Source organism: Pinus tabuliformis, chromosome 5_2 (assembly GCF_031772625.1).
Source record: "Pinus tabuliformis cultivar Carrire ecotype Pingquan chromosome 5_2, CPIR1, whole genome shotgun sequence".
Classification (NCBI taxonomy): Eukaryota; Viridiplantae; Streptophyta; class Pinopsida; order Pinales; family Pinaceae; genus Pinus; species Pinus tabuliformis.
In genome coordinates, this window is record NC_142306.1 from 931423295 (window position 1) to 931450084 (window position 26790).

Here is a 26790-nt window from a genome sequence, read left to right on the forward strand (position 1 = left end):
TTTGGGAAAACTTGTCATTCCGTGTACAAACAGATCAGGTTTGGTGTTTTGAATTGGTGAAGCTCAAGGCCTAAACTCTATCACATGGAAATTCATTCCAATTCATGATTAACTGTAGAATATGATGAAACTGATTGAATTATATAGACATCTCTGTTTAGTTTGATAGAAAATCTTCATTAGGTTTTTTAAAATATTCTATATTAGTTCATATTTCTCTACATGCATTCATAATAACTTGTTATATCACCCTTTATTCCATGGAATATCTAGATGGAGGGGGGCTCAAATTCCAGCTACAATAATTGCTCGTAACGCTAAGTGACTCAACCAAACCTATCATCTATGGCCTCCCTATCAGCAACATACATTGGGAAGATGGTTTGACCAATTGACTAAGGTTGTGTTTCTCTCATATGTAGTGTCTAGGGTAGAAGTTGAAACGTTATGGTGCAATATGATTTTTGGTTATCAATCTCTATAAATTCCTTAATTTTCATGGATCTAGGAATGTAATAGTTGAATGATCTTCATTCCTTAACTAGATAAGAAATATTCCAATGGTACACGTTCATAACAATGTCTTCGTTCTCAAGTTCAATCACACATAAAAGAGGTTAAATCATCAACACTATTAAAGAATTACGTTGGAAAAATAACTTTGAAAATGTCTTTTTATCAACCATAAAAGCACGAAGAAATATCTTTCTTGAGCATTAAATTTTTAACTTAGCTAATGTGCCCTAGCTTGATTAAAATTGATGATGTATTGTCTTAAAAAAAATTGACAATGTGCGTGGCCAATTGTAAGTGACTTGGAGCTTGTTCATGATTTTTGAAGTCCATTGACAAAGGAACTCAATAACCACCGCGTGCATCTTCATGATTTTTATTGAATGACATAATTGTAATTTAAATATATATATATATATATATATATATATATATATATATATATTTAATAATTATATATAAAATGAGAAAATATAAAAACATCGCCAAAAATAATTATGCAGGTTTAATAGTAAGAGAAAAATATTTATTTATAAATTGTATTTAGCTGATATACATGAAAGCAAAAAATCAAATCAAATTTTATATATATATATATATGTAAAACACAAAACTGAGAAAAAAAAAATTTGAAATCAAATTTGATTTTACAGAGATAGGTCAAAATGAGATGTGAAATTTCAGGCCTCGCGTTGGTAATGTTAAACCCATTTTTTCTAATCTACATATTAAATGATGGTGTGTCCTCTACCCTGATTGAATTCAAGAATGGACTGTCCTTTACTGCCTGAAATCATAAAGGAATGCATTGAACCAGGATTTTAATTTTCACTGTCCGAAATCATAAAGGAATGCATTGCTCCATGTTATGGTGGCCATCCGTGAAATTTCTAACAACAAGATGACAGTGTCATTATGGAGAAAAATCCACCAAAAATTACGCTTCTGGAAAAGGCGTTTACACGACTATTGCCAAATACTTTTCTTGCACAAGTTGCACTGTCCCCTAACTCAAGTTACTTTGCAGCTGTTAAAAGTACGAATAACTTTGGACTTCACTATTGAAACACCGTCAATCACAGACTTTCTGTCTGGCTCTCTCAATCTCAGTATTGATAGTTGAAACGACGTGAACCAGTGTTTCCTACCTCGAAAGTGGTGTCAAGTTACAATTGACGACCGTACGCACGTTTTTCTGTTTTTTAGCCTTAAGAGACTGGTTATTATCCGCAGGGGTATAACGTATTGGATAATGGGTTGTAAAATATACCAATGGTTTATCTTCTTTCAGACTTCATATGTCTGTCTGCAAAATAAAATTTTCACAAATTTAAATATTTAAAAAAAATTATAAAATGCAAATTTTCCTTCTTTCAAATATTCATAATTTTTTACAAAATACAAAATCTAAATAAGGTAAAATGTTAATATGGAAACTTTTTGGATAAAAATCAAGTGAGAATTTTTAAATCAAGTGTTTCTAAGTTTTTAGAAACTAAATGATTTTAATTTAGCAAAGTTTTTCTCTGGAAATTATATAAAACAATATTTGGCAAAGGCTTAAATAGATAGCAGTGTATAGACATAATTTGCTATATTTGAACAATAATATTTAAATTGTGAAATTAATTTATTAATATATTAAAAACTAGTTGGTGGGCTCCAGTATTGTAGCAATCATGCTACAACTCCTGGAGTTTCCTTCTCTAATTTTATCAACCCGGTAGTTCGTAACAAACTTGGAAGCGACGGTGCTGTATGCACAAGTACTAGCTCTTGTCACAGCTGTCACTTGGTCAGCTGGCACAAGTCCGCTAGGGCTCAAGCCAACTTCTATATGTTCTCAGAAGAAGCTTTTTAAGTGATTAACGAAAGATATCTCAAAGGGAATTAACCTACTTTGCAAGAATTAACTGAAAGCCAACAAAACATGGAAACCCTAGTAAACCCTAATTCTACTAGCTTAATCTTTATGATGCAATGGTGGGAATGCAACTTCTAAAAGTGATGCCATTACTTCTATTGAGATGAGATGCATGTGTCTACACTACTTTCATCTGAAGAGAACATGTTTTTGTATTTTTGCTCAAGTTGTTGGAGTTATTATGACTGTGCTTCTTACTGGGTCTTGACTGTGCAGGGGTAGATAAAGGGGAGGAAGGCTTGGAAAAGGACAGGAGGACTCTGAGAGGGTCTAAGGGGTCCCTTACATCATTCCACAGAAGTTCACAAAGTTCAGATGCCTGTCAACCGTATTTGCAAGCTTTTACAGGATGTCTGCAGGGGATTATACAGGAAGTTCAGAATTTCTACAGGAAGTCTGCTAACTTCTACACGATGTTCTTGCAATAGGATTTTTGGGTGATGGATGGGTGAATGAGCTGTATGGGTGGATAGAGAGGTAGGAGGGGAGCTTGTGATGGCTTATGGACAGGGAGATGAGATAGAGAGGGAGTGTGTAAAGCTGGTTGGTCTAGAGGGGGGGTAGAGGCAATGGAAGGCCGAAAAGATAAAACAACGTGGATGATAGAAGAGTTGAGAGGCAAATGATCTAACTGGGAGATGAGTAGATGGCTTAGGCATGGCTCAGAAGGATAAGGAAATGATAGAGTGGTATTGCGCAGTGTAAATGAAACAAAAACAAATCACCCGTGTCTTGCACAAAACCAAGAATTCATCAACCTATTCGAACTGTTTTTATAAAACCATAGAACAACAATGTCGTTTTTAAGGGAAAATCGTGCAAGGTGCTGAAACAAAGAGTTATTGCTAAATATCTAAATGCATGGACACTTCTGCAAACGGAAATATTACGTTAAATCTTGCATGAACATGTAAAACTGTGTTTTTTGGTGGTTGGCATGGTCTGCACTCCCAATCTCTAAACAGAGGTGGAAGTGAGTGTACAATCAACATTTTCTTGGAACGCTGATTAACTCCAATCCTCTTACTCTAACCTAAACTACTGAAAGCACTTTATCCATAAAACTAACCTACTTAATCACATCAAGAAATTCAACTCAGCAAACTGCGTTTCCAAATGCATGTAAAAGGAAAGAAATAAAATGCTGAAAGAAAGACAAGTAACAATACAAAGGAAGGAAGCCTTAGGCTCTCAGGTTGGGCCCAACCCTGAGAGCTTAAGCTCCTTTAAGAACTCAGAGCTGCCTCAAATCTGCCTGCTTATTCATTAAGAGATAATAGTCAAAAGTCTGATAACATGCCAAAAATGGATTACAAAAAGCAAAACAGAGCTATCAGCTCGTAGTCTAGAATAAACAACAAAGTTTCAAAAAGTCCCCATTGAAGGCTACAACCTCAATATTTATACATTATGAGGTCCAAGCTGGTCTCCTAAATTAGTGGGGCTTGGCTGACCAACTAAAAGTAAACTGCTGTTCCCTTAGAATCCGTTGGCTGCCTTCTAGCTCGGTGGTGATAGCTGTTGGAGCTCGGAGTTGGGGTGGAGATCACGAGGAAGGCCATTCAAGGCTGTGGACAACCTTCCTACAAAACCGCAATGCCACCTTGGCTGTCTCCTTGCCTTCATCTATGTGGTTTTGCTCCATTTAATGTCAAAAAACCTGAAATAAACATGTATTAGCCACCTAGGAATAGTGACTGCCCTCCTTCCTACAAATAACATGAATATACTAAAAAATGATGCATAAGTGATGAAAAATGAAGGGTTGAGCAAGTGTAAGTAGGCCAAATGAGCCCAAAATGTTACCAAATTTGGGGCTCATCATCACCCCCCAGCTAAAATATTTGCTCATCTTTGAGCAACTAGTCCAGCTCCTCATCCTTCATTGCCTTTACTGCCACCCTTACATCCCAAGCCTCTGTAGTAGTGTCCTCCTTGCTGATATGGAACCCAGCCTTTCCGTTCACCTCTTCCCACTGTTCATTATCATCTTTCTCTGTGCTACCTTCCATCAATCCTAGCAGCAGTGGTGGGCTTAGTTTGAGGCCAATCCAGCTGGCCTGGAGGTTTTGCATGGATTTCTTATAGAGGGCCACCCATACTAGAGCTTCCCTCATCCGAGTTGGGGTATGATACTCTCTGATTTTCAGACTGTGGGCCAATGTATTCCATCTGCGGGTGCAAGCTTGGATAGAGTTGTCTCCTAACAGTCTCTCCATGTCCTCAAAATGTGCTATGGCTTGGGCCTGTTGATCCATATATCTCAATGAAGCTTGAGGGTCAGTGGACAAGTGTTGGTTTGCCGAGATTAGTGCAACTGGATCCCCTGGTTCTGCTCTAATTAGAAATGGCTCATTCAGCTCTCGGTTCATGACCGCTTTGGCTTCTGCTTCTCTTTTGTCCTCATGGTTCAACCATGAGGCAAATGCCATTAATTGCATATCTCCCAAGGCCGTATTGGGATCCCATGAAATTACATTAGGCAGGGCCAAATTATGGAGGTAGAACTCCGCTAATTTGGCCTTATCCTCTGATGAGCTGGTACTGCATAATTCAGTGAATTGCTGCGGGTCTTGGAGCTGAGAGATACCCCTTTGCGCCAAGGTGTTGATTTGAAATTGTAGCCATTGGTCTTTCAGGTACAGGCCATAGGATTTGGCTGGATGTCTGCATTGTATAGCATCTATGGCCCAACTGGCCATGCATGCCAATTGTGCCTCTTTCTGCTGCAGCTGTTGTCTGAGAGCTTGCACCTCAATTTGTGCTTGCTGTTCTGCTTCCTGTAGATGCAAGGTTGGATCCCCAAGACCGGTGTGCAGTTCCTTTTTGCCTTGTTGTTCTGATGTGGTGTCCCCGGAGGATGTACCTGTTCATGTCCTCAGCTCCTGTAGCTGCAATCTAAGCTTTTCGTTTTCTTCCTGTAGGAAAACTCGTTGGCAATTTGCCACGTGTTTAGCCATGGCTAATTCACTTCTGGCCTCCTTGAGTTGCTCCTGCAAGGGACCTATGTCCGCCACACCCTGTGACTTGGCTATTTTCATCCACATGTGTTGTTGGTAAAAGTATCCATTCGGAATGCCCCTATCCCACTCTAATGTGTGATAGTGCCTTAGCAACAAACAAGGAAAACTATCTGAGTGTTCTTCTTTATGAAATGTAAATGGAGAAGAAGGATGTAACTAACCTGTGTCTTTCGCTAGCTTGTCGATCCAATCACTCTCCTCTTTTTCTTGTTTCCCGCTGCCTGCTCTCTCACTGGTCCAACTTCTTCAAGTTCTTGCAAGATCACAAGAGAGGAAAACTACACAAAAGACATAGATTTACATTCATAACTAGTTTAGGATTAGATATAAACTAAATATGAAAACATAACAAAGCATCATTGATATACAAGCATATAGGAGAAACTCAAATAGATTTATTGATATGATAAGAAAGTCCAAGAGGAGATACAACCAAGTGAGTCCCGATCCAACATCTACCTCCCAGCAAAGGAATCCCTTCCTCTCCTCCAACAAAGCATAAATCACCCAATGTACTAATCTCAATCTCAAACCAACAACAATTCTTTGCAAAGTACAAAAATCCAGCCTCCTAGATCTCTTGGATGAGGGATCCATATATAGATGTAAGCAGAGAGGATGAGTCAGCTTATGTTTTGACTTGTGGCTTCTCTCTGTTAGTTCTTGCTTCCACTTGGAGGTTGAGAGCCTCTTACTCATCACTAGTCGAATTCATTGAGGCAAGTGTCATTGAGGAAGATTCTGGAAGCTTCCAGGATCTTTCCACCTCGTTGAATGAGCTTGCCATTTGTCATTTCCCGCTCAGCGCACCCTGGTAGTGCTTTTAGATGCGTTGCAACACACCTAGCTAGTGTACTGGGGTGCATTGCAACACAGGCAGCTAGAAGAGCTTCTGAATTGATCCTGAATTGACTGTTTCTGAGTGCTTTTTGGTGGAGAACTTCTGGGAGAAGCTGTCATTGGTTGACCTTGTTCCTTTAGGGGCAGGACCAACTCTTTTAGGGACTTTGGATCCCTTGAATTATGGACATTTCATGCTCAATGTTGTAAGGCAAAAAAAATGTCTATAACAGTTGCCCCCTAAAGTATGAGGCCGTTTATCGGGTGAAATGATTTACTAGGAGGATCCGAAGTTCTTTCAATGCTGGGAGGAGACCTGTAATAAGATACAATACAATACATTATTTTTCATACTGTTTCATGATCTAGCTGAGGCGGGCATTCCCATGCTCAGATTTATAAATTCATTTTTCTGTACATAGGGCAGACAATCGTCTGATGGTAGACTGATGATTTTGATGAAATCATCATCCTTTTGATAGGATGATTATCTGCTGCAATGTTGTACATGTAAATGTCTTTATTTTTCCTGAATATATATCGCAGCCCAGATGGATGAAACCAGATCCGGGGTCTTCAATCTCGTCCGATCTTCACTCTAAGTACAAGTCGATCCATGTGAGAAATGTTCTGAGGTCGAACATGGAAAGACATCGCTTGATTACCAGTCAATGATGTAAACTGTTAACAAGCGCGAGAGGAATCACCGATAATGATAATGACCCTCAAGGTACTGCAGTAAAATTCACGTGGTGTGAATTAAGGACTTGGCATCGAACACCACGCAAAATCTTTCGGTCGAAGGTCATTGATGTATACCTGTCGCCGGAAGTGAGAAACTTGCCATTGAGGCATGCAAGCTTCAAAGTACCGAAGGGGGTGTTCCTAGATCAACTTCTTGGATAATGAGCTGATGTCGACAAGAAGCGATCCGTCAAAGGAGGGCCTTAATGTATCCCACATCAGTGACACAGAACGGAGCAAATGACTTTTATGGAGGTGAAAACGATCTGATGATATATGGTTCAGGGTGGCGGTCATGAAAGAATGAAGGATAATGTATGGTAGTGGATGGGACACGGTTGACTTCTCTGGATGACTTCTCTTGAACATATCGGCGACACTTGTGTGATGGATTGGTAGCATTTACCCCAAAAGTGGATGGTATGGCGAGACCATGGTGATGTGACCGGTGAATGAAAACAACCCAACCCGACTCAGGCACGGAGTGGAAGTGTCATGTTCAAGAGCGACTTGCTACCAATAAAAGTTCTTTGAGTTTCTTCCCAATTTTTCCCCAGTCATTTATGACTAGTACCTCTTTATTTTTGTCAAGCTTGAGGAGCATAACATATGCTTGTTCTATAATTTGCCCTTCGGGCAAACCCATCGCTATGTTTTAACGAGCCTAGCGATAGTGAAACTCGTTCTCGTCTAAAGACAAGTTTGTCGCTATTAATCTTTTTAACGAGTCTAACGACAAAGATAACTCGGTCCTTTTCATTTTTAGAGAGTCTGAAAAGGTACATAAAGATAACTCCGGAAGTCCTTTTTCGTCATCTAATCCCTTAAGTCCGAAAAAGTATAAAACAATACAGAAGGGATGAATTTTCGATAGTTTTAACGAGCCGAACAAAACAAGCGCTCGATCTTTTTGTGCAATAATCCCTCAAGTCCAAAAAGATTAAAATCTAGAGGAGGGATATCACTTCCGGTCGCTTTAACGAGCTGGAAGGCCAAAACTCGGCAATCTTTTCATATTTTACGAGTCAAATGAAAAGAGCTTAAATAAGACTCGTCTTTTGAGGAACGAGTGATAGAATGGGTTAGCAGCTGATTCCAGGTAAGGCTTGGAATTTTCCAATCACGACAGTGTCACAAGGATGGCTAGTGAAATCACTCTTCGCAGCTGTTCCTCAAAATGGGTAAACAATCAAATGGAGGTGAATGATCGTCCAATGGAAAAGTGGAGGTGACGGTGCAAACACGACCAAGGCTTTAATGGCTGATCAATTTACATTCACGGTGGTTATTTACCGGAGGATAGTTCATTTTTTAACGAGCTTAAATGCGGATTGAAACACTTGCTCGATATTATGTTTATTTTTTAACGAGCATGAACTATGTGCTAAAACTGCTCGATTAATCCAGTCATATGATAAGAATGTCTCATTTAAGATTCCATTTTTTATGGAGCTTACTCCTTACAAAGCTTTGCTCCGGAATCCTTTCTTTCTGCAAGCTTGGAAACGACTAATCCTACGAGTTTAAAGGGTTAGACCTACAGGTTTAAAGGGAGGACCTAAAAATTTAAAAAAAATAAATAGCCGCCCCTTGCTTGCACTCCAAAAGGTTTGCATGCCCCCGAGTATAAAGTATGATTTCAAGGTTACCCCTACTTCACTTCCGCCACCATATTTGTTTTACCGAGAGAGGCCTACCTCTTTCAGGTTACCCAAAGATTGTTCCATTAATCTTTCAAACAAAACACTTCTTCGGCGATGTCTACCGAGATAAACAAAGGTGAATGACGACGCCCGCCCTTTCACATAACTTTGACAAAAGAATATTATTCTAGAACAACCCCTTTTCCAATCACGGACGGGGTACAGACTAGTCATATTCTCCCGCGGAAACCTACCCTATACCCAAAGTTTTCCTGCCGAAGCAGACTAGGATGCATGCCCCCTGGCTTCCAATCATATCCCTCCGAATTACTCGCGCTCATCAGGAGGACGGACCGTGGGTTGAGACATTTCTTGCGTGAAGAGACCATTTAGGGATGGTATGTGACTATTTGCGATGCGTGATACGGGAAATGAAAGATGGTCCACGAGCTTGACCACTCTTCCTTCGTGCGGAAAACACATTAATCTAAAGAGTGAGGAGACGATGACTCCCATGCAATATATATAGTCTCCTCCAAGGAGTAGGTTATAATCCAAGGGTCCTTGAACGACCATCACGTTCATTTGAACGGTCTTCCCTTTCAATGTTATCGGCACATTGGGAAGGATCCCTAAAGGTCGACTGGTTCCTTTATCGAAGCCTGTCAGATTTCTCATTTCAGGCAAAAGTGTTGGCGAACCAAGCGCTTTCCAAGCAATAGAGGAAAGGATACTCACAGATGCTCCCTCATCAATGATGGTGCCAGCCATAACCATTATGTATATTTGAACGATAATTCAGAATGGTATGCTTGCTGGCAACCGGGGTCTGCCTAGTTGGTTCTAGTCGAAGGATACAACTAGGTTGCTTGGTGGTGGGACCGAGTAGATGGCCGGGTATCGCTCTGACGAACTTCCTTCCTACGATAAAGGAATGGGTGGATTGCCCCCGTGTTTGTCGGAGTCTGTGTTGATGAAAAGAATCTGGATGGTGTAATCCTTATCCTCTTCAGTGACTGTATCATTCGAAGATAAATCCTCTGAAGGCAAGACCGGGTCAACTGCTGCCTCGACCTTTTGACTTTCGTCTGGTATGGATTCAGTCAGTTTATCCTCAATGATAGACGCTTCAGCTGACCACTTGAGCGAGCCAGCTGGATTCTCAACTAACGAAGGACTTGGCAAGAGTTTTTTATATCCAGGGGGAAGTCGTAACGGTGAAACCAGACGATCTTCCAAGCCTCTTTTAGCCTCGTCTAAGAAGGGACAACGATGGAGGGCATGGTTGCCTTCGCACAGTCTACATAGAGGTCTAGCCCTCCCTTTTTGTCCAGGGACTTCACTTTCGCTAGTTGACGGTGTACTTTCAACATGGCTATCAGAGGTTGATGACACCGGAATGTGCAAACGGGGAGACCAGTCCCTTAGTATCCGAGGGATGCAAGGACAATCTCTGTGAAAGTGGTCTCCCTTGCAAATGACACATGGCGATTTAGGCCTGGTCAGTGCTGTCTGTGGATTTTCATTAGACGACACTTGTTTTCCCTTATTTCCCTTTGGCTCCTTCTTCTTTTTCTCCTTCTTCTTATTTTCCTTTTTCTCCTTAGGAACTTGGTTTCTAGCTTTACCAGTCCCGTCATGCGAAGAGGAAGGAAGAGAGGAAGAATTATAGGAAGTAGAAGGTTGGTGGGAAATTCTGGACTCGTCTAATTGTTGATTCGACTGTTCAGGAATAGTGGTGTTCTGAACGACATTGGTTGAGAAGAGCCAGACCGGCAGGCCAATTGTCAGTCCTGGAAGCGACAAGGTGGCCATATGGGGCGCACCAACATCTCCCTAAGAGGAGAAGGGACTAGGATTCCCATCAAGGGGAATTCCTTGGTTGGTAGGCTCCATTTCCTCAACCTAAAGATCGACACAGGAAAAAGGGTATGAATATTCCATTTAAAATAAATTTTAACGACGCTTAGATACAACTTGCTTTTTCAATTTTAAAGAGTCGAGAAAAAGCAAAAGATGACTCTAGTCTCCTTCGATTTTTAATGAGCCTGAAGTGACAAGTGCTCAGATGGACCTTTTCCGTTAAGGAGTCTGAAAAGGAACGAAAGGGACTGCTTTGGAGTTCTATGTAGAGGGTGTGCCAAACTTTTCGCAAAACCGCAGAATACTTTTTAAGGTACGGGCGGTCAATCTTCCCGAATGCTGTGTTCAGTGCATTGCGATCAGTAGGGCGGCCGACATGGCTTCCTATGGATAAAGGTTTTATTCCTATAGGGGTCTCCCAATATATACTCGACGGTACGTGGGAGCACAATCCGTACTGGCACTTATCGTCTCTCAGGAGGAATCACCCAACCATCAATGAGGCGACCAGTGATCAAGTTTTATGACGCTGGAACACGTCTCTAGCCTAGACCTCTATGTTGTGCGTTAAGTTACAAAGCGTTGTTAAGTTCGTTCAATTTATTTTAGGTTGATCTTTCTTAGAAGTTTGCATTTTTGGATCACCACGAGATGTATGATACAATTCCTAAATGCAGTCTAAAGATGATAAGCAAGCTTTTATATCTTTTCAACAATGAAAATCCTAGCTACAAGGGGAAAAGAAAGACACAATCTTTTCTCAAAGAGCATAGAGCACACTGTAAATGCACTTTTCCTAAATCAACATACAAATTGTCAAAATGCAAATGCACATATGCATGTATTTGTTTTCACTTTATTAATATTGATGCCTAAAAAGAAAGTTGTTGTACAAATTTGAATTCGATTTCAAGTGAAAAACACAAACAAACTTCTTTCGAAATCAACAAGACGATTACGACACTTTATGATTTTGAATTAAATACTTGTTTCGACACTAGAAATGCATAAATTCAAACCAAAAGACAAAAGTAAAAGCTAAATCAACTGTGAACAGCAAACAAACTCACTCCTAAGATCAAAACGACACTGACGACAGGTCTAGATCTAAGGGCAACAGTATGACTAGTTTACTTTTGTAATGGGAAACTGCAAATGATGTAACAAATACACAAAAACAAATACAGTTTCTTTATACAACTGAGGTGGAATTGAGGCAAAGAAAAGGGGTTTCAGATAGGTACACACACTGATAACAGGCTGCAAAAATCAGAGAGAAAACTGAGAAAAAAGAAGCATAGAACCACAGCTGCACAGGGCAAAGGGTGATCAGCGCACCCTTAGCACAGAGAAACTGAACTTCAGCGCAGGTAGCCCTCTCGGGACTTGCGTTGAAATGCAGAACCTCTTCACAGAGCCTGCACTAAAGCAGAAACGAGAATTGTTTCTGGGTTTTGGGTCACGGTTTGCTGTTTAATCTACAGTTTTTGGCCGGATAAAAGCTATCAATTAGGTACAATCAGAGGGATGATTTAAAGGAGGAATAAGATCTATCACAAAGGGTTGTTAGAGCACTTGTGGATCAGCTGTTCAGATCATAAACAGGCCCAGCGAATGGACTAGAGTAGCAGATCTCTACTTTGCATTTGTAAATGGCAAATGCAGTTCGATTCGACACTCTTGAGTTTATGAAATGAATAACAATAGAAACACAAATAAACTAACAAGATACGATCCCCAGCGGAGTCGCAAATTTGTTGTTGGGAAAAGTATCCATTCGGAATTCCCCTATCCCACTCTACGATGTGATAGTGCCTTAGCAACAAACAAGGAAAACTATCTGAGTGTTCTTCTTTATGAAATGTAAATGGAGAAGAACGATGTAACTAACCTGTGTCTTTCGCTAGCTTGTCAATCCAATCACTCTCCTCTTTTGCTTGTTTCCCGCTGCCTGCTCTCTCACTGGTCTAGCTTCTTCAAGTTCCTGCAAGATCACAAGGGAGGAAAACTACACAAAAGACATAGATTTACATTCATAACTAGTTTAGGATCAGATATAAACTAAATATGCAAACATAACAAAGCATCATTGATATAAAAGCATATAGGAGAAACTCAAATAGCTTTATTGATATGATAAGAAAGTCCAAGAGGAGATACAACCAAGTGAGTCCCGATCCAGCATCTACCTCCCAGCAAAGGAATCCCTTCCTCTCGTCCAACAAAGCATAAATCACCCAATGTACTAATCTCAATCTCAAACCAACAACAATTCTCTGCAAAGTACAAAATTCCAGCCTCCTGGATCTCTTGGATGAGGGATCCATATATAGATGTAAGCAGAGAGGATGAGTCAGCTTATGTTTTGACTTGTGGCTTCTCTCTGTCAGTTCTTTCTTCCACTTAGAGGTTGAGAGCCTCTTACTCATCACTAGTTGAATTCATTGAGGCAAGTGTCATTGAGGAAGATTCTGGAAGCTTCCAGGGTCTTTCCACCTCGTTGAATGATCTTGCCATTTGTCATTTCCTGCTCAGCGCACCCTGGTAGTGCTTTTAGGTGCGTTGCAATGCACCTAGCTAGTGTACTGGGGTGCATTACAACGCAGGCAACTAGAAGAGCTTCTGAATTGATCCTGAATTCACTGTTTCTGAGTGGTTTTTGGTGGAGAACTTCTGGGAGAAGCTGTCATTGGTTGACCTTGTTCCTTTAGGGGCAGGACCAACTCTTTTAGGGACTTTGGATCCCTTGGATTATGGACATTTCATGCTCAATGCTGTAAGGCACCAAAATGTCTATAACAACGTGTGTGTACGTACTCTCTCTTCCTCCAATGCAAAGAACAGTGGCATAGTGAATTTATGAGGTATAATTTTGCTAGCCTCTAAGAAGTTGTAATATGAACTCAGACTTGGCTGAGGGCTAGGCTCTTGAATATGCTCTTTCTCTACTTCTTTTGGTGGCTCTACTTTGCCCTCCCTAGGTGGTGATGAGGGTGCTTCTCCTTCCAACCTCTCGGTCTCCTTAAGCCGGGCTAAGGTTTCCTGTAGAGCATCCTCAGCATCCTGTAGCCGGGTTTTTGAGGCCAACTGGTCCAAACTATCCTTCCAAGTAGTTTTCTTCGGGTTCCCCCTCTCATAGGTGACTGATATCTTCGAGGGGGACCTCTCCTTGGGCAAAGTAGGGGCATCTTCGATAATGATTGGGCTGCTGGACGGAGGCTGTGGCTTGCCCGTCTTTATTCTCACACTTCTTCTAGCTTTAAAATATAGAGGGGTCTCCCTCTTTCTCTTCTCCTTTGGCTTAGGAGGTGTACTGAGGGCGGCCAACACGGCTGCTGCCTCCTTTGCAAGAACGTCAACTTTCTTCTCCTTGGGTTTTCTTTTCTCAGGGCTTCCTGTAGGAGACCCTTTTTCAGCTGATTTCGGGCTTCCTGTAGAAGCCGGTTTCGGATTTCCTGTAGAAACAGGTGGCACCACTTTAGTTTGTTTTGCTGAATGTGTTTTAATTTTTGACTTGGTTGCGGTTGCTGTCGAGGCACCTTTGTTGATGTGGACCTTCTCAGTCTTGTCCACCCTGCTTTGTAATCTCTTCTCTCGGGGTGTTAACATGGGTGCTTCCTCTTTCTCCTTGGCACCCTTTTTCTCTTGTTTCTTCTTTTTCTCTTTCTTCTACTCCGTGGTCGTGGTCTTCTAGCCTTTTTCTTTCTTCCCTGCGGGCACTGACTCCTTCTCCTCACTGCTGGATGAACCGAGCTCTTCGGTCAACATCTTTACATCTCCATCCTTGGTCAAATTTCTAAAGGCTTCCCATGAGAGAGAAACCTTGTATGTGTGGAGTGCATCCTCCACGAGGAGTTTAATGAGTCCATGGTGGGCTACCTGGTCTGGTGTGCCTTCTTTCAACTTGGTGGCACATTCAATCATAGACTGTAGTAGAAAGTAGGGGATACTTAGTTTGTTTTCTACAGGTAGGTCCATCTTATGCCTTAATTCTGTGAGTAACCGAAAATGGTACCCATATACAATGCTAAACCGACCTTCGCAGGTGATGTACTTCATAATCTGAAGGCTAACTTCACTCCAAAGTGGCAGTAAGCTGGTTCTACGAACCCCGTTTTTATCTTCTGAGAATTCCTCCTCTGGTGGAAAGAGTTCTTTCTTAGCCTTCTGGCCCAATTTCCTCTCTTCTTTATCCCATGGTAATCCCATTGGGAGCTCAGTAACTCGGCTGATGAATTTTGGGGTGAGTCTGAGACTCAAACCCCTGAAGTTGATGGTGGCCAATGTTTTGGATTTCGGCTTCAGAGCTTGCAAAAACTCCTCGGCCGCCTAATCGTCATAGTCCTGCAATTTGTCGCAGAACGACATCCATTGCGCTTGCGTGAACAGCTCCACCACCTCAGGATTTTCTCTTAGCTTTGTTGAGTCAGTTGGTTCCCTTCTGATGAACCCGCCCGGCATGGTGAAAAACTGCTGCGTTAGCTGGAGGTGGCGGGTGTGGAAGAAAATTGGCCTACTGGGACAAAGCGTAGAATTACGCCTCTACCATGCATACAATTCTCGAAAACTTATCTCCCGACGACCTTAACACGACTTAACTATAACTCACATCCTGTAGGACAACAATTCATGCAATGGAAGACAATACTTGCAAATTTTTTTACGACCAGACTATAGAACGTCGACTCTGCCACCCTCGAAACCAATTGCATGGAAGGTTCAGGCTTACCTTTTTAATCCGCCACCTTTTGACGTGAGGAACCCAATTTACTATAGAAGCAGTTTTCCTGTAGAAGCAGCGCACGAATTTTGGGGGATACTGCAGTGGGTCTGTGCTCTCTGTGCTACTTAACAGGCATTCGAACGGCCGAAGACTTGGAGTGTCGAGCTTCAAAGGAATCCGGATGCTCACTTGACTTTCAAACGACGAATGATAAATGCGTGGGGTGGCAATCTAGCCGATTAGATTTGAATCCGGCAGAATCCGTGGCGCGGGGGTGAGCTGTCCCTACTGGACCGTTGGACGACGTCACTCCATCATTCCTCTGCAAGTTCCCTTACTGCCGCATCATTCCCCGCAGATCCGCCACCGTCATTTCTGTTAAAACGCGCTTCTCCCCGACTGGATGGCTCTCACGTGTGCACTGCCCGTTCCTTTTGCCACGACCACCGTTCAAACATCTGACTAGACCTCTGACTGGTTGACGTGGCTAGTCGAATGGCCATACGACCGCTCAACCCATTCACTTCACACTTCGCAAACATTTCAAAGTAAAATTCATGCAATTCGACGGAAGAAAGGGCAAGGCACTTACTTGTGTGGCCGCGACACGATTCTTCAGGCTTTTGGACGACGATGAGTAAATTTTTTTGCTGCTTCTTGATTGCACAGGTCCGGAGGTTCCTCTTCACAGGTCGCTGACGATGAATCTTATGATTCGGCTGCATGTGCCCGCGTTACCCTTGCATGTTACAGGCGATGGAATGGTGTACACTCTAGTTGGCTTAACTGCTACGGGACTCCTGCAGGATGTCCTGTAGCAGTTTTTCCTCCTCGGGTGCATGCTACACGATGAAGACAGTGGCCTAACGATCACGCTCACAGGGCTCTTCCATAGCTAGGATGGGTATGGCATGGCATCTCAAAGTTTTTTTCATTTCAACAATTGCTTTCTCTTGATAACTCAGTGATCTGCTTTGGTTGTGCAGGTATCTTTATTGCATGTCGACAGGGGTGGTAGAAGGAGGTGACAACAGTGTGTGAGGGAGAAAATGGTAGCTTGCATGCGTCCAAACCGAACCTGGGTCGTTAGATCTCCCCCCATAATGAATTCTGGGCCGTCCCGAACTTCTATAGGAAGTTTCCTGTAGAAATACAGAACTTCCTGTAGAAAGTCTGCACCTTCCTGTAGAAAGTCTGCACCTTCCTGTAGAAGACTTAAGCAGTGATGAAATCGTGCCCATACCTTGGAGAAGATGAGTATTCTTGGAGGAGGTGCTGGTGAGGTCTCCTGGCAGCATGATAAGGATCCTTGACTTTGAGTTGAGAGACCTCCTCTCCTTCATAGAATACCTGCAACCTGCATGCATTTCCACATTATAAAATTGTTGTCCCTGTCTTTTTTCTTATTTTTTTTTTTTTTTTTTTTTTTTTTTGAAAGATAGCAGAGGTGCCTCAATGAGGTTTTCACCTTGCCATCTGCCTTAAGCGCCTCAGAGAGGTTTTCACTCAAGGATCTTTTTTCAAATCCCCCCCCTTTTTTTTTTTGAAAGACAATAGGGGCGCCTCAATGAGGTTTTCACCCCTACCACCTGCCTTGGGAGCCTCAGAAAGGTTTTCACCAAAGGATCTTTATTTTTATTTTCGTTTTTGTTTTTTTTTTTTTTAGATCTTTCAGGGTATGCCCAAAGCAGAGGCAAAACCCTTCTCTATGACCAACACTGATTTCTCCACAGTTTTGATGAACTCCTGTCTTGAGAGAGGTTTCCTGTAGATCTTCAGTCGATGCCCATTGACAAGCATGGGGATGGACTCCTCATCAATGGTCCGAATAAGAACAGATCCATTGTCATGACATTTTTCCACTGCATATGGTCCCAGCCATCTGGTTCTTAGCTTCCCCTTGAAATCTTTGTGCCTGGAGTCATACAACAGTGCCCAATCTCCTGGCTGGAATTGCTTGTCATTGAGGTGTTGGTCATGCCACACCTTTCTCTGAAGTTGAACCACTTCTGAGTGAAGGAGGGCCTGCATTCGGTGCTCGTCCAGTCCATTCAGCTACAATAACCTTTCTTGTTGTGCATGGCTGAGATCTAGGTCCAACTGAGCTGCCATCCTCAAAGTGTTGTATTCAAATTCAATGGACAACAAAGATTTCTTCCCATAGACCAGCTCATAAGGTGTGAAGCCAGTTGTGGTCTTCCAGGTGGTGTTGTAAGCCCATGTGGCCTCAACCAGGCGATCTGCCCAATCTTTCCTACTGTTGCTCACCACCTTAGTCAAAATCCCTTCCAATGCTCTGTTGGTGACTTCCACTTGCCCATTTGCCTGTGGATGATAGGGGATGGAAGTCCTATGCTTGATTTTGTGATGAGCTAGTAGGTCTTCAATTAAGCTGGATGTGAACTGGCTTCCTTGATCAGTGACTAGCTCTCTTGGGTAGCCAAACTTGTAGAAGATGTTTTCCCTTAAGAACTCAGCCACCTTTTCTTCTGTTGCTGCTTTGATTGCCTTGGTTTCTGCCCACTTTGTCAGGTAGTCGGTGCACACAATGATGTAAGATCTCAGCCTCGAAGGAGGGTTGATGGGACCCACAAAGTCCATACCCCACTTCTCAAATGGCTCAAGAGTCACTCGAGGTTGGAGAGGCATTTCATCCCTTTGAGTCGGTTTCCCCATTCTTTGGCATCAGTCACATTGGCTGATATACCTTCTGACATCTTGATGAAGTGTGGGCCAATAGTAGCCTTCCTGCAGGATTTTGAAGGCAGTCCTCTTTGCTGCAAAATGTCCTCCACAAGGCCCATCATGACAGGTGAGGAGGATATCAAAGACTTCCTCCTCCCTTACACAATGCCTTAAGATATAATCAGGGCCAAGCTTGAACAGGTTGCGGAGGGAACTGTGCTGAAACAAGGTAGTTTGCTACGTCAGCAAACCATGGAGAGAGTACTGAGATAGCAAACAGATTTTCATCGGGAATTTGGTCATCCACTGTTCCATCCTCATCTGCAGATAGATCCAATCTAGATAAAAAGTCAGCAAAAACATTTTCTTTACCTGGTTTGTCAACGATAGTCAAATCAAACTGCTGCAACAAAAGTAACCATCTAATAATACGAGCATTCACATCTGGTTTATTCATTAAATATCTAATTGCAGCATGATCAGTATGTACAAATGTTTGATAGACAGTGATATAATGTCAGAACTTGTTCAGTGCATGGACCACAACCAAGAATTCTTTCTCGGTTACAGTGTAATTCAGTTATGCTTTGGACAAGTTTTTGCTGACAAAGTAAATGGCATACGGAAGTTTTTGTTCTACTTGTCCTAAGGCTGCCCCTATGGCTTTGTTCGATGCATCAGTGTGGATGTGGAAAGGTAAGGCCCAGTTTGGACCTCTCAAAATTGGGGCAGACACCAACTTGTCCTTTAATTCATTCAAAGCCCTCTGACAATCGTCAGTCCATTTAAACTCCACATCTTTTGCCAACAAGCCGAACAATGGTGAGGCTAGCTTGCTGAAGTCTTTAATGAATCTCTTGTAATAGCCTGCTAATCCTAAGAAACTCTGAACATCCCTTACCTTTTGAGGAGGTGGAACCTTCTTGATGAGAGCAATTTTGTTAGGATCCACCTGTAACCCTTGGCAAGAAATGGTGTGGCCTAGCACGGTCCCTTCAGTCATCAGGAATTCACATTTTTCAGGACTAAGGAATAGGTTCATCTCAATGCATTTGGTTAGGACTTTTCCCAGATTGGACAATGCTTCCTTGAAGTTGGACCCATAAGGAGTGAAGTCATCCATATAGATTTCCACTGCATCATGGACCAGCTCAGAAAAGATGCTCAAGACAGCTCTCTGGAAGTTAGCAAGAGCATTGCATAGCCCAAAGGGAAGAACTCGGTAGACAAAGGTACCCCAAGGACAAGTGAAGGTGGTCTTATCTTGGTCTTCCGGGCTGATTTTGATTTGGTTGTACCCGCTAAACCCATCCAGGAAAGAGAAAAACTTCTTTCCTGCCAATCCATCCAACACTTGATCTATGAAAGGTAGAGGGAAGTGGTCTTTCTTGGTAGCTTTGTTCAGTTCTCGGTAGTCCACATAGATTCTCCACTTCCCATTTTTCTTGGGAACCAACACCAGAGGGGACACCCATTCGCTATCTGAGATTGGGTAAATGAATCCGGCATCCAACAATTTTTGCAATTCTTCCTTGACAATGTCCTTAAGGGTTGGATTCATCCTCCTCTGGGGTTGCCTAACCGGTTTATAATCCTCCTTTATGTAAATGTGATGGGTACAGACCGAAGGATGGACTCCTTTCATCTCCTTATAGCTCCAAGCAAAAGCATCTAGATGACTGGCCAATAGACTACACAGCTCCTTTTCCTAGGAAGGAGATCGGGAGGAGCTGATCTTTAACGTTCTCTCAGGGCCGAACTCCACATTTTTTATTCTGGGAGTGAAAGGGTTGGTTGCACAAAGGTCCACTAAGGTGCTGGCTTGGGCATCCTCGACCAATTCCTCTAAGGTCAGTGCACTGGGAGGTGGATTCTGGATTAAGGTCTCAATCAAATCATCCTCGGTTGGGGGGTCTCCCCTGGTGGTGTCTAGGGTGCACAAGGGTGCTGAGTACACCTCATCTTCTTCTCCTTCCTCCAACCAAAGTGGTAAGTCACGCTCTAATGAGGGTTGGGCAGGAGGGTATAGGACTAGCTGCTTGGACATAGGACCATTTTTGATGGTCATGTTTCCTACACGACAACTTATGTAAGCATCTGCAGTGGCTAATCAAGGACTTCCCAAAATAAGAGGATATCCAGTGAGCTTTGCTTTTGGTTGTAGCACCAAGAAATCTGCAGGATATTCCCAAGAGTAAACAGAGACCAAGACATCCTCCACAATCCCTTCAGGAGTCACGGTGGAGCGATCTGCTAGTTGTAGGACTGTCGAGGTCTTCCTTAAGGAACCCTGAAGGTTGAGTTTGAGCATGGTATCCCTGGTCATTACATTAATGGAAGCCCCCAGATCAATCAAGGTGTGAGGTATGATGGTGCCATTGATGTGGACATCTACTACAGGACTCCCAGGATCTAGGTACTTTGGGCAGATGACTTGTCCCAGCATAAGGTCAGACAGTTGTCCTATGACATTGATGGTTGAAGCATCCCTCTTTCGCCTGCCTGGGTGTTTGAAACACTTTTCCTTAACCAGTTTATTGTATATTGGCACATCCTTGATGGCTTGGAGAAGTGGTATTTTCACACACAACTGCTTGAGCTCTCCCAGAAGCTCATCCTCCTCTGGGTTGGGTTGTGTGGTGGCTGTTAGTCTCTCAGGAAAGGGTGGACTAGCCTTTGGTTCACTTTCCTGTTTGTCTTCCTCGTCCTCTGGGGGAGGAGGTTGGCGATCCAGAAGAGTCTTTCCAGATCGCAGATTGATCTCCTAGATCTCCACAGCATAGGTAGGGCATGATGTTTCCCCGGTGTATACCTGCTGGGCCTGTTTGTTGTTGGGGTTCGGGTTCGGTTAAGCAGGCATTTGAGGTTGCCTTGGAGGAGCAGGAGGTAATGGTTGAGGTTGAACTGGTGGTGGAGGCAAAATGGCGGGAGGAGTGTTGTACTGGGGCCTCCACCCCGACTGAGGTGCATTCCACTGAGGCTGTGACTGGGCATGTGAGTGATATGAATGAGTAGTGGGTTGAGTATGGTACTGAGGTGGATAAGACCATGGAGGGGGCACAGACCAGGAAGGATGAGCAGGGGGACCCCAGGAAGGCATAGGAGTAGATTGGTTGGGGCTGTAATAAGCTTGGGGTGCCCCTTGCATCCCCTGCTCGTAAGGTCTAGGTCCTTGTGGCCTCCTTTGGTTGAGGAAATAGAGAGGTTCGGTGGGGGCTTCTGTCACTTGATACATGGCTTTAAGCCCAGGTAAGGTTGGACACTGATTTGTGGGATGGTCCTCCTCACAAACGAAACATACTTCAACCGAATGCAATGGGCATTCGTTCTTAGGGTGTCTCCTTGTACACCTAGGGTAGAAGATAGCCAAGGCCCTCTCAGCTTCTTCCTTCTTCTGTTGGATCCTGAATGTATCAAGTTGCATGGCAATGGTCTGTCTCACCTCACTTTTGAGATCCTCTAATTGATTTGCAAACTCATGTTTGGAGAAAGGAATACCAGCTGAGAGGAGGTTTCCTCTACCTCGTTTCCGGGCTGCCCTAGAGTGGTTTCTAAACACAGTCTTTATGTCCTCATAAGGCAGTTGGTAAATATCTCCTCCAGCTAACATGTGAAGGGTATCTAAGAGGTCTTTAGGGACTCCTCGGAGCAGGACCAACTTGAGGGATTTAGGGTCAAGTGTGCACCTGGCCCGTTTATAGCTAAGTTGGAACCTTTCCTCATAATCCTCTAAGGACTCATCATTTCCCATGGTCATCCGAAAGATTTCTCCCTTGGTTTCCTTGGACCTACAGTTGTCCCGGTACTTGGTATTGAAAGCTTGTTGCATCTGAGCCCAAGTGGTGATACTGTTCCCAGGTAAACCCATGAACCAGCGTAATGTTGCATCCTTAAGAGTTGAGGGGAAGAGTTTCAGCTTCTGCTCATCTTCAGTATAGTCATAGGTTCGACACAGGACAACAAACTCAAATAGGAAGGTATCAGGATCTTCAGTAGTCAGTCCATGGAAGTGAGGTAAAGCGGAGGGGCTAATGTTCTTCATTTTCATGTCTCCATTGGTTTCTCGGATGGGAAAGGCACCTTCTATTCTCTCACCTTCTCCTCTATTGTCAGCCATAGCTTCAGATGGAATGGTCTCTAATTCTTCTTCTGCTATAGGATCTTCGTATATCTCAGGAGGTTCACCTATAGGTTCTTCTGGATCACTGTCACCAAAGAAGAGAGAAGGGTGACTCAGTGATGTGGTGGGGGTGTTGGGTAAGAATTTGCCTGTTTTATCTCGATTCCTACGAGGCATGAAATGGAAAGACTTTTGATTGCTTTTGTTTTTTCTCTAGTACCTGCAAAAACTGAAACAGATTGATCTACAACTAACTATCTTGCTGAAATGAAAATGCAGAATTGAAATGAAAGCAGGAAAGAACTAATCTACTTTGCTCAAAGGAAATTGTAGGAATGGAAATGCTAACCTATGCTTGCAAAATTGAAATTGCGGAATTGAAATGTTAATCTATGAAAGCATGAAATGTCTATGCTACTTTTGCAGAATGGAAATGAAATAAACTACTTGGCAGAAGGCGAGAGTAGGAAAATAGAAGAAAAGCAACAATTACTAGTACTCTGACGCTTCCCCGGCAACAGCGCCAAAAAGGATGGTGGGCTCCAATATTGTAGCAATAATGATACAACTCCTGGAGCTTCCTTCTCTAATTTTATCAACTCGGTAGTTCGTAACAAACTTGGAAGCGACGGTGTTGTATGCACAAATACTAGCTCTTGTCGCAGTTGTCACTTGGTCAGCTGGCACAAGTCCGCTAGGGCTCAAGCCAACTTCTATATGTTCTCAGAAGAAGCTTTTTAAGTGATGAATGAAAGCTATCTCAAAGGGAATTAACCTACTTTGCAAGAATGAACTGAAAGCCAACAAAACATGGAAACCCTAGTAAACCCTAATTCTACCAGCTTAATCTTTATGATGCAATGGTGGGAATGCAACTTCTAAAAGTGATGTCATTACTTCTATCGAGATGAGATGCATGTGTCTAAACTACTTTCATCTGAAGAGAACATGTTTTTGTATTTTTTCTCAAGTTGTTGGAGTTATTATGACTGTGCCTCTTACTGGGTCTTGACTGTGCAGGGGTAGATAAAGGGGAGGAAGGCTTGGAAAAGGTCAGGAGGACTCTGAGAGGGTCTAAGGGGTCCCTTACATCATTCCACAGAATTTCACAAAGTTCAGATGCCTGGCAACCGTATTTGCAAGCTTCTACAGAATGTCTGCAGGGGATTCTACAGGAAGTTAAGAATTTCTACAGGAAGTCTGCTAACTTCTACAGGATGTTCTTGCAATAGGATTTTTGGGTGATGGATGGGTGAATGAGCTGTATGGGTGGATAGAGAGGTAGGAGGGGAGCTTGTGATGGCTTATGGACATGGAGATGAGATGGAGAGGGAGTGTGTAAAGCTGGTTGGTCTAGAGGGGGGGTAGAGGCAATGGAAGGCCGAAAAGATAAAACAACATGGATGATAGAATAGTTGGGAGGAAAATGATCTAACTAGGAGATGAGTAGATGGCTTAGGCACGGCTCAGAAGGATAAGGAAATGATAGAGTGGTGCTGCGCAGTGTAAATGAAACAAATCACCCGTGTCTTGCACAAAACCAAGAATTCATCAACCTATTCTAACTGTTTTTATAAAACCATAGAACAACAATGTCGTTTTTAAGGGAAAATCATGCAAGGTGCTGAAACAAAGAGTTATTGCTCAAGATCTAAATGCATGGACACTTCTACAAATGGAAATATTATGTTAAAGCTTGCATGAACATGTAAAACTGTGTTTTTTGGTGGTTGGCACGGTTTGCACTCCCAATCTCTAAACAGAGGTGGAGGTGAGTGTACAATCAACCTTTTCTTGGAACCTTGATTAACTCCAATCCTCTTACTCTAATCTAAACTACTGAAAGCACTTTATCCATAAAACTAACCTACTTAATCACATCAAGAAATTCAACTCAGCAAACTGTGTTTCCAAATGCATGTAAAAGGAAAGAAATAAAATGTTGAAAGAAAGACAAGTAACAATACAAAGGAAGGAAGCCTTAGGCTCTCAGGTTGGGCCCAACCCTGAGAGCTTAAGCTCCTTTAAGAACTCAGAGCTGCCTCAAATCTACCTGCTTATTCATTAAGAGATAATAGTCAAAAGTCTGATAACATGCGAAAAATGGCTTACAAAAAGCAAAACAGAGCTATCAGCTCGTAGTCTAGAATAAACAACAAAGTTTCAAAAAGTCCCCATCGAAGGCTACAGCCTCAATATTTATACATTATGAGGTCCAAGCTGGCCTCCTAAATTAGTGGGGCTTGGCTGACCAACTAAAAGTAAACTGTTGTTCCCTTAGAATCCGTTGGCTGCCTTCTAGCTCGGTGGTGATAGCTGTTGGAGCTCAGAGTTGGAGTGGAGATCACGAGGAAGGCCATTCAAGGCTGTGGACAACCTTCCTACAAAACCACAATGCCACATTGGCTGTCTCCTTGCCTTCATCTATGTGGTTTTGCTCCATTTAATGTCAAAAAACCTGAAATAAACATGTATTAGCCACCTAGGAATAGTGACTGCCCTCCTTCCTACAAATAACATGAATATACTAAAAAATGATGCATAAGTGATGAAAAATAAAGGGTTGAGCAAGGGTAAGTAGGCCAAATGAGCCCAAAATGTTACCAAATTTGGGGCTCATCACCAGTATTATTAAGTAAGCGCTATACGCCTAGTTTTTCAGAAATAATATTTAAATAATCATATTATTTTATTAATTTATTAAAAATATTAATAGGTAACGGCTATATTAAACAGTAGACTCTACAGTAGAAGAGGAATCAAAAGATGAAGATCCACAAATCCGGCTGTGAGAAGATCAGTTTGAGAAAGAAGGAAGTCAGAAAGGTATAGTCCATCTCCTTTCTATTCAAATTTTACTTTATCTATTACTAATGAGGGAAGCAGTAGATCCACAGGATGGAAAACTCTGGAAAGAGGTCATGATTGATTAAATGTCATCTTTTCACAAAAATAAGGCTTGGGATCTGGTGGATTTGTCATCTGGAAGGAAACCCATTGGAAGAAAATGGGTGTTTAAGAATAAGGTGAGTGCAAAAGGAAAGGTGGAGAAATACAAAGCTCAGTTGACAGCAAAAGGTTATTCCCGAGTGCCTGGGAATTGATTTCCATGATATTTTTTCCCCTGTTGCCAAGGTAGGTTCTATTATATTACTTTTATCTGTTGATGTTGCTTTTAATTTTGAGTTAGAACAGATGGATTTGAAGACAAAATTTCTTCATGAGGATCTGGAAGAAGAGATCTACATGAAGCAACTTGAAGGCTTTATAGTGAAGGGCAAGAAATAACTAATATGAAAGTTAAAAAAGTCTTTGTATAGGTGAAAACAGTCACCAGGGATGTGGTATAAGAAATTTGATACATTTATATGGGGACTTGGCTTCATCAGAAGAAAAGCAGATCACTGTGTGTATTTTAAATTAATTGGTGACTGCGTTATTTATCTAGTCTTGTATGTGGATGATATGTTAGTGGTTGGAAATGACAGAAAAATTATCCAGGATTTGAAGACCCAATTGTCCTCTAAATTCTACATGAAAGATCTTGGTGTTGCAAACTATAAATTGGGCATGGAAATTAAATGAGATTAGGCAAAGAGAAATCTCTGGTTAAACCAGAGGAAGTATGTCGAGACAATACCACAGAGGTTTAATATGCAAGATAGTAAACAGGTGAAGGTTCCTATTCCTATAGGAGTAAAGTTATCCGCTGAACAGTGTCCCAAGAAACCAGAAGAGGAAGAGGACATGTCTCGTGTTCCATATGCAAGTGTAGTCAGTATCCTGATGCATGCAATGGTCTATATTATACCATACATTGCACATGCAGTGGGATTATTGAGCATGTTTATGTCAAAACTAGGGAAGGAGCATTGGACAACAGTGAAGCATGTTTTCAGGTATTTGCGTGGCACTAGTGATTATGATTTGTGCTACCAAGGAAGACTAGGATTGGATAGAGTTTTAGAAATCTATGGTTTTGTTGATGCAAACTGGGCTGCAGATCTGCACGAAAGAAGATCTACAAGTGGGTATGTGTTTAACCTATTTGGAGGTGTAGTCGGTTGGATTAGTAAGAGACAGTCTATAGTGGAATTTTTAACTACAGAGGCTAAAGACATGGTAGCCACTCATGCAAACAAGGAAGCAATTTGGTTACAAAGATTGTGTTCAAGTATGGGGTTAGTACAACGAGCTATAAGGATATACTGTTACAACCAAAGTGCAATTTTATTGGCAAAGAACCCTACTTATCATTCAAAGACAAAGCACATTGATGTTTAGTATCACTTTGTGAGGGGTATGGTTGAGGACAAAAAGGTGTTTCTCGTAAAGGTGGACACTTTGAAGAATATTGCAGATGCATTGACAAAGTCTGTGAGCACTTACAAGTTCTCTTGGTGTAGAGAAACAATGGGAGTTGTAGGGTTGGATCAATGACTAAGCTCTCCTTTAGAACGAAAACAACAAGTGGGAGAATGTTGGGTTGTTTTATATTCTTTCCATGACTACCCCACGTGCGGGGGGCTCATGGGGGGCGATAACCCCCTTGTATGTTGCATCGGGCGTTGCAGGGGGGTCACAGGGGGGGTCACTACCCCCCTTGTTGGGGGGTATGCAGGGGGGTGGCAGTGGCTTGGGAATTTTTTTTGGACCCTATATTAGGTGGGTGGACCTACCTATGTTGTTGTGCATGGATTTTTCACATGGTT